At 46.5% G+C, this 9,290-nt stretch overlaps 1 pseudogene; it reads left to right on the top strand.

The window, feature by feature from the left end:
* Window positions 4,286–8,608, top strand: LOC110430476 (annotated as a pseudogene).

Here is a 9,290-nt window from a genome sequence, read left to right as displayed (position 1 = left end):
TGCGCCTCGCGCTGGGGAGTCGGGAGCACAGGTGCCGACTGGTCGGACGAGAAGGAGGTTTACCGCGACCCACCGCCGCTCAAACCTGTAAGTGTTCAACTTACGTATTTCACCGATGTTTTTTTTATTGTAGTTTTGTTCCTTTAGCGCGGCGTCGGATGTTAACCCTGGCCATGCCGCTGGCCAGGGAACGAGTGAGCCGGTTTGCGCTGCTGAAGACGCGGCCCCGCAAACCGCAGAGCAGCCTACGGCTGCAGCCGTGCCTGAGAGCGCCGAGGAGTCCCCGGCCGCGGCACCGGCTACGTTGAGCAGCCCGACCAGGGTTGAGGAGGCTATGGGGACGCCTCCCCCAGCCAGCACCACGGAAAGGGAGGGAAGGGCCCCGACCCCTCCTCCCGCCGGGGAGGTTGAAGTCTCCACACCGCCCCGAGCAGGGGCCGCTTCGACTGCAGGCTCCCCAGGTCTGGTCCGGGGACCAGTAATGCTTGGGACCGCTACCGGAAGCAACGCAGCGCGGGAGGAGGAAGCTCAGGCGGCCTCCGAGGACGAGGTGGAGGAGATTGAGGGTCGTCCCCGTGATGGCCGCCAACACGTGTATGTGTGGCGCCAACGCGGGGATCACTTTATCGGGCATGAAGAGCTCGCCGAGACCGAGGAGGCCGCCAGGGTGGAGCGCGCGGCCAAGCGCCTCGTCGACGAAGTCAAGGGAAGCGACTTTTTGTACTGCTGTACATTCTATGCCTTGTCTTGCATGGTCGTTATATGTTCGCTTTGTAGGGCGCAATGAAAACGGCAAAGTACCGGAAACGGTGCTTTGACCAGATAGAAGGCGTCGTGGCCGAGAACAAGGCCCTGGCCGCGGAGGTAGACCGGCTGCGGTCGGAAGTCGGGGAGAAGGTGGCCAAGATGAGCGCCCAAGAGGAGCGTCGTCTCGACCTCACTCGTCGCTTGGCCGACCAGTACCGGCAGCGAGAAGGTTAGTCACACGCTCCGAGCAGCTTTGCGTACTTGTGTAGTTTGCTCTACTGTAGGTCGTACTGTATCCCAGGATGTACTCTATGTACATACTCCCTCCGTTCCAAAATAAGTGTCGTTTTCGCTTCCCGAGAAATAACTTAACTAAATATATAATAAAAGATATTAATATTTATAATACATAATTAATATCAGTGGAAAGATCTTTAAGTCTAGTTTTTTAACAAATTTATTTAGAGATATAAATATTGCACGTATTTTCTACAAATCAAGTTAAACTTATGGCACGAAAACCCAAAACGACACTTTTTTTTAGGACTGAGTATACATACAATACGTATTTTCTACAAATCAAGTTAGGCCTTGTTTAGTTCCGAAAAGTGAAAACTTTTCGGAACTGTAGCACTTTCGTTTGTTTGTGACAAATATTATCCAATCATAGACTAACTAGGATCAAAAGATTCGTCTCGTGATTTCCAGCTAAACTGTGTAATAAGTTTTTGTTTTCGTCTATATTTAATGTTTCATGCATATGCCACAAGATTCGATGTGATGGGGAATCTTGAAAACTTTTTGGTTTTCAGAGTGAACAAAACAAGGCCTTAAACTTATTTGCGCTTCTGATTTGTGTACCACAGCCACAGATATGGAGTCGGCTGTCCTCTCCTGTCGCACCCCACATGCGGGCCCGAGCAAAATCCCGTCTGCTCGTCGCATCCGCATCCGGCGCTTTTCCGCGCGCCACGTGGGAGGCCGGCCCCGCCTCTCAGGCGGAGGGGAGGTCGAGTACAGCGCCGCGGGTAAGCCATGGCGGGCGGTGAGAAAAGGAGCGGGCGCGGGATTGGTTGCAGTCCAGCGTCAGCGCGGGCCCCCCTAGCTGACGGCACGAGCTCCCAGCCAATGGCGTCGCTCCGCGTCCCCGACGGGTGCACAGTGCTTTCATTGCAAATGCCGGGGGTACCGCCTTGGTTCCCGTCTCGATGCCATCCGCAGCAGATTCCTCTCGTACACGTCTCGATTTGCTAGGCTCACTATCGCCAACGCACACGGCTGTCTTGATGTGTTCTCATCCAAGAAAACAAGAAGAATTGTGATCACTTCTTTACAGCACTTGCTACCTCCTCCACATAGGCTACCTTGTAGATGTATAAATTTGAATCATAGTCATAGTAAACTTTAACCCTATTTACTAATATTCAAAATTTTTGTGGGTGCATCCGCATCCACGACCTTACACATAGTTTCGCCACTGGTTGTTCGCTATAATAATTTTGATCTTACTGACGCTAGACGTCAAAAAGGTCCATATTATACCGTTCAAATTTTCACAGTTTTAAATTTCTAAACATGAATTGTGAAGTTGCTGCCTACTTTACAATCTAGATGACTCGTCAACTGGAAATATGTTGTTTGGATGTGCTGTAGTTAATGATGCAGTGTTATCTTACTATTTTCTTTTCATTTTTTTGCATTGATGACTAGATTTCTGGTCCATTGTATTTTTAACACCATTTGGAGTAAGAGAAAGGGTGAAATAGACTAGTGGCCTTTAAATTTATCTAAACATATCATCTAGACCCCGCATACCATTACTCTCTCTGTCTATGAATAAGATTCATATATAGCTGGAGAATTTATCTACAATAAATCAATCTCTAGGAGGTTGAATGTTCCACCAGTCTATTTTTTTTCAAGTCTCCTCTCGTTTACTATACCCCCTACCAATCTAGTATTGAGTTTCTGCAGTTGGATGTGTGTAGTAAATATTATAATTAATGTGTTATTGAAATAACTACCAACCAGTGTGCAACTACTCTATCCTAAACTTGCTAAATATCTATTTATTTAGTGACAGAGGAAGTTGTCTATAATTTGTTCTCCCTAAACTTATACTAGGTATATATATCCCTTTGCATTGTATTCTTCCATGTTCTCTCTTGATCTAGTCGAGGTCCCGTTGGCAACGTATTCAAGGGTTAAATTTTGATTTTCAACATTTGTAAACCACTTAAAGTAAGTTAACGGATGCAAAACCACAAATTAATAATTTGGAAAGTCTATGGATTAGGATCCCCAAAAGTGTGTCTCTTATGGTTTTGTGTAGTTAAGACATTTTAAAATTTAACTAGATTTATAGAAAAAATATTAGTAACATTTGTATCTCTAAATAAGTTTATTGTATTTAATGATTAATCTAACACCACAAATACTAATAATTTAATGTATAACTTTTGTCAAAGTTTAATTTTTTGACTTTTTGGAAAATCAGAGTAGCACTCTTTGTGGGACCGAGAGTACACGTCTATAGACAAGTTTAAGGATCATTAGTGTATTATAGCCTAAGAGAAAATTGTATGTTTCCAGAGTTAAGGGGCAAAATATGAGCTGAAGATTGCAAGGCGTACAATTGCAATGTCCATCATGTGAATGTATAATTACGGCTAGAATAATTCATAGATATGGAGATACGACCTTGGGTGATGAACCGGACCGCTAGTAGCCTACTCACCTAGATTCAAGTCCTCTATTAAGCATGAGACTTGCAATTTATTTCAGGCCTTGTTTACTTCCTGGACGAAATTTTTTCAGGATACTGTAGCACTTTCGTTTGTTTGTGGTAATTATTGTCCAATCATGGACTAACTAGGATCAAAAGATTCGTCTCGTAAATTTCGACCAAACTGTGCAATTAGTTTTAAATTTCGTTTATATTTAATTCTCCATGCATGTGTCTAAAGATTCGATGTGACAGGGAATCTTGAAAAGTTTTTGGATTTTGGGTGGAAGTAAACAAAGCCTCAACAAGAATCGACACTATTTGTCCGTGGGTGTCTGTGGTCAGTAGTGACTTTACCAATCAGCAGTTATCGAAGGTGCTAGGGCCAGGTAGATGTGCATATATGTGTTTATAGAAGTGAGTGGATATGTACATTTATTTGAGCATGCATGTTGTGTTTTCAGAAAATTAAAGAAATGCAAGAGCCTGGGTGGGCTTGGCCAATTTCCCAATTCTCCTCCTCATCCCCGAGTTCCCCAACCCCACATGGCTAGTTCCACTTGGCTCTCAAATCAGAGCCACAGTTTGTAAATACTCTGTACCACGATAGGTGCACTAATTCCTTCTTACGTCGTGCCCGCTGTCCTTTCATGGCTCCTAAATCGGGAAACTCATCCACTATCTTATACACTCCCCATCCTCTCCCAGCGTCGCCACTACTCCCTCCACTCCACCACCATCCCCTGTGCACCATTAGCCCCTTCGATCATCAGCTCGCGGTTCTCTGATCCGAGATCGATCGGCCGGCCGGCTATGGACGCGCCAGGGATTCGCAGGAAGCAGTACGGTTTCAAGAGCAATGCTCACCAAGGCGCGGTGAGTAGCATCAGCTCGGGCAAGCGCAAGGGGAAGGCTTCTGCCGCCGCCGGCGGCGGCGCGAAGAAGCAGCCGATCAAGGTGGTGTTCATCGGCAACCCCGTGCGGGTGACGACCAGCGAGGCGGGCTTCCGCGCGCTGGTGCAGGAGCTCACCGGCCGCCACGCCGATCCCTACAAGTACAGCGGCGGCGGCAGCAGCGGTGGTGCCGCATCAATCGACGCCGACGACAGCAGCGGGGGCAGCCCGGTGGATACGCATCATCAGGCGGGCGCGGTGCTGCTGCCCAGCCCTGTCAGCACCCCGTCATCGGACGTATAGTTTTCCAAGTGGGCCAGGCCCGCTGGGCCGGCACAGGCACGGCCCGAGAAAGCATGGCCCAAGAACGGCACGGCCCGGTAGCCTGCGTGCCCGTGCCTGGCACGGCCCACCCCCGTGCCCGTGCCTGGGCTGCCAATTCGGCCCATGGGCCAGCCCGGGCACGGCACGGTAAAGTGGCCTGGCCCGCTATCGGCACGGCATCTGGCAGTCGTTCGATTCCCCTCGATGGATTGTGGCCGTCCGATCCAGGGCATCCGCGACTCGCCGGGTATATAAGCCAGCCAGGCTGGGCACGGAACGGTTCACTGAACCCTAATTCATTTCATCCTCCTCTCGCCTCTCGGTCTCTCTGGCTCCTGGTCTCCCACTCTCGGTCTCTTGGCTCTCGCCCTCTTCGCCGACGACCGACGGTGGCGAAGGGCAAAGACAACTCCAAAGGGCGACGGTGAGTCGCCGTCGTCTCCGCGGCCGCGGACCCCGCCTCATGTTCTCGTCCTCCGGCAGGCGCAGCTCTGGAGCTCCGACGAAGCAGGTATATTTGCCATCCCCTTCTGCTCTTCTTCTTCTTTCTCTAACTAAGTCGCACTGAGTCACTACCTCTTCTGCAGATCCGCGGATCCGCTACTCCTAGGAGCTCTGGCTCCGCCGTCTTCATCGCCGGTGACGTCTAGGTAAGAAAGACAAACCCTAGATCCGTAGTCTAACCCTAACCCTAGCTCTGATATGCTCTGTTTTTTATTTTTTTTCTTTCATCTTGATTTCTTAACTGCTGTTCTTGACTTGTTCTAGTCTAACCGTAACCCTAGCTCTGATATGCTCTGTTTTTGATTTTTTTACCTTTCATTTTGAGTTCTTAACTGCTATTCTTGACTTGTTCTAGTGTAACCCTAAGCATAGCTCTGATATGCTCTATTTTTTTCTTTCATCTTGAGTCGATTGAGGCCAGGGCAAGTGACGATGCCGGCCCGGCCTCCCTCCGTCTCTGAGGACACGGTGGAGGCTAGTGCCACTGCCATGGCCGAAGAGATGGAGAGGGTTCGCGACCTCCCTGGTGACGACGACGACATGGGTGAAGAAGAGTTAGAAGAGCTCTTCGGCCGTGGAGTTGTAGCTGGTGGAGATGGCGCACATGACCCCATCGACCTTGACGGTGATGAAGACCGTGAGAACGCCGACGACGACGAGGACCAGGTATCACGCCCCTCTACCTCTGATGTCTGGCAAGATTTCAAGAAGCTATTCAAGATGGGTCCTAAAGGTAAGAAGATCAGGTATGGTGCTGTCTGCATCCATTGCAAAAAGGAGTACTCTGGTAGATCTTCCATTGGCACTGGCCACCTACGTCGTCATAGGGATAAATGTGCTAAGAGGCGAGAGAAAACTAGGGGGTTTAGTCAGTCTCAGATTTCTTTTAATCCTGATGGTTCTATGCGTAATTGGGAGTATTGTCCTATGCGTGCTCGTACTGAACTTTGTAGGTTGCTTGCTAGGGTAGATGTTCCTATCAGCTTTGGTGAATGTCCTGCTTTTCAGGAATATATTAATAATGCTCATAATCCTAAGTTCCAAGCTGTCTCTACACAAACCACCACAAGAGACTTAACCAAAATGTTTTCTGATAGAAAGAGTAAGCTTGTTGAGGTTTTGTCTGCTGATTCTGTTAATTGTGTGTGCCTTACCTCTGATATATGGTCTGGCAAAGCTAAAGAGGATTACCTTAGTGTTGTTGCTCATTACATAAACCCTGATTGGCAATTAGAGAAGAGGGTTCTTGGTCTTGTGCTTATTGATTGTTCCCATAATGGACAAAACATTGCTGATAGAGTTGCATCTGTTCTTGGTGAATATGGTGTGCTTGAAAAGGTGTTTGCTGTTACTTTGGACAATGCTTCGTCTAATGTTTCTGCCATGCGTATGCTTAGACCTATTTTGTCTAAATATCTTGGTCTTGATGTCCCTTCAGAGGATCCAAGACATCCTGAATCTGCTGTTACTACTATGTTCTTGCATCAGCGTTGTGCATGCCATATAATAAACTTGATTGTTAAGGAGGCACTTGATTATCTTAAACCTTTGCTTGAAGTTTTTAGAACTGCAATATCATTTCTAAACTCATCTAACCAGAGAATTGCAGCATATAAGAACTACTGCATTGCAGCTAGTTATAGGCCTAGAAAATTTCAGCTGGACATGGATGTAAGGTGGAACTCTACATATCTCATGCTTAAGACTTTGTTTCCTCACAAGGATCCTTTCACTACTTTTATACATGCCAACTATCCTAGAGGTGAGGAAGGTGAGTTGTTGCTAACTGAAGAACATTGGGCTGTGGCTGAAAAAGTACTTAGGTTTCTTGAACTCTTCTATGATGCTACTGTTGCCTTGTCTGGTGTTTACTATCCTACTTCTCCACTTATGCTTCATTATCTGGTTAAGATATCTATACACCTGAAAAATTATGCTAATGACATTCATCTGAGAAATGTGGTTCAACCTATGGTAGATAAATATAATAAATATTGGAGGGATATACCTTTGCTGTATTCTTTTGCATTCATCTTAGATCCTAGAGCTAAAATGAAGGGTTTTTCAAAAGTGTTGAGAAAATTGATGGACCTTACCAGTACAGATTACAATGCTTATCAAGTTGGCACTAGAGCAAGGCTTACTGATGTTTACAATAAGTATGAGGAGAAATATGGAGCTGTTAGGTTGAGGAGGACTGTCCCTCAAAACCTGTCTGGTAAGAAAAGATCTGCCTGGGATGAAATATATGATGATGATTGTAGTTCTTCTGGTGGGGGTACTTCACTCCTGCATTCTACTCTTAATTTATCTAGAGATACATCTGCTACTGCTTTGCTGCATGCTGCTACTTCTACAGCTTCTAATGCTTCTGAACTTGTCTCATACTTAGACTGTGACACTGTTAGCCAGTTGGATGATTCATTTGACATCTTGAGATGGTGGCATGAGCACAAACTAACATATCCAGTGTTATCCATCATGGCTAAAGATGTTTTAACTGTACCTGTGTCTACAATATCTTCAGAATCTACGTTTAGTATGACTGGCAGGATCATCGAGGAGCGGCGGAGGAGGCTGAAGCCGGAGACAGTGGAGTGGCTCACCTGCATCAAGGACTGGGAGTTGGCGGAGGCAAGGTTGCAACACAGTGTTGAGGACAAGGAGCTTGAAGAAGAATTTGAAGAACTCTATCTTGATTAGTGCTCCTGGACTTCATGTTTAATCTTTATTTTTGCTTGAACTTGGGTTTGTAATATGAGAACTTGGACAATGTAAGAACATTGAACTTTTATGGAGCTAGGCTGTACTCTTTTTCCTGACTAGGGTTTCTCACAAGGGTGAGTTTTACCTAGCAGGTTTTAATGAGGCAGCCATTGCACATGCTCCCAATATATTTCTATTTTCTTAGCTTGTGTGTTTCCTTTGGACTTTGGTTTTCTTTCTCTGGTTCTTTTCTGGCAATTTAGATTTCATAAACTGCTTGTTGACTTAATTCTGATTCTGATAAAGTATTTTTGTGAAACATGTGGCCGTGCCTGGGCTGGCACGGGCACTGCAGTGCCATCGGGCCTGTTGGCACGGCACGGCACGGATTCTGCTTGATAGTGCCGTGCCTGGGCCATCACTACGGCACGCTGGCACTATCAGGCACGGCACGACGTGCCGCCGTGCCTATCGTGCCCGTGCCTAGCCGTGCCGTGCCATGTCGTGCCCGTGCCTGTGCCGTGCCGGGCGGCCCGTTTGGAAAACTATAATCGGACGGCGCCGCCTCCGCTGCCGGCGCTGCCCAGGTCTCAGTGCCGGCTTACGATTACGACGACGACAGCTTCGCGCCGCAGCTGATCGACAACAGCTACTCCGTGTTCTCGCCGCCGACGTTCCTCTAGCTACGGCCCGCACGGCGAGCTGTGATTCCAATCCTACTAGCTAGCTCGCATGAGCATGATGTGTATCGTATGTGCATGCGCACTTGCGCAGGCTCCATCGTAGACGAGTATAATAAACTAGAATATTGAGCAATCTCTGTCATGCTGCCACCGGCAAAGTAGTGATACACTACTGTAGCTCCAAATTAATTGGTGGTGCTTGTGGTGTGTGGGAGCCACATAATCTTTGCTTGGAAGCCAATTGTACAATGATGAAATGGTAATGGGATTGGTCAAGTGTTTTGAGTTAACAGTTTGCTTTCATGCTAGCTAGCTATTGGTTCCTCTTGTAGACGAAACAAATTAATTAAATATATGAAACAGTCGATCACGAGACGGCCCCGAGAGAATCGGATTCCTCTTCTGCTCTTTTTAGGAACTGCTTTCTCATTTTTGATTCGTACTCCCTCGGTATAAAATTTAGAAGTCATTTTGGGTAAGATTTTGATCAAATATTGAGAATATAAATCATCAATAATTTTTAAATTGTTGAGTTTATAAATGTGAAAATTATATGAATAAATTTATCTTGAAAAATACTTTCATAAAAATATTTTTATAAAAATAAGAGGTCAAAGTTGTGTTTTGAAGACTGCGTAGATATGCTAAACGATTTCCAAATCCTATACAAAGAGAGTATTTGATACATATATACATGCTCTGGTCTA

This window comes from Sorghum bicolor, chromosome 9 (assembly GCF_000003195.3).
Source record: "Sorghum bicolor cultivar BTx623 chromosome 9, Sorghum_bicolor_NCBIv3, whole genome shotgun sequence".
Lineage (NCBI taxonomy): Eukaryota > Viridiplantae > Streptophyta > Magnoliopsida > Poales > Poaceae > Sorghum > Sorghum bicolor.
The sequence above is the reverse complement of the archived record's forward strand: the minus strand, read 5'-3'. Positions and strand labels throughout refer to the sequence as shown.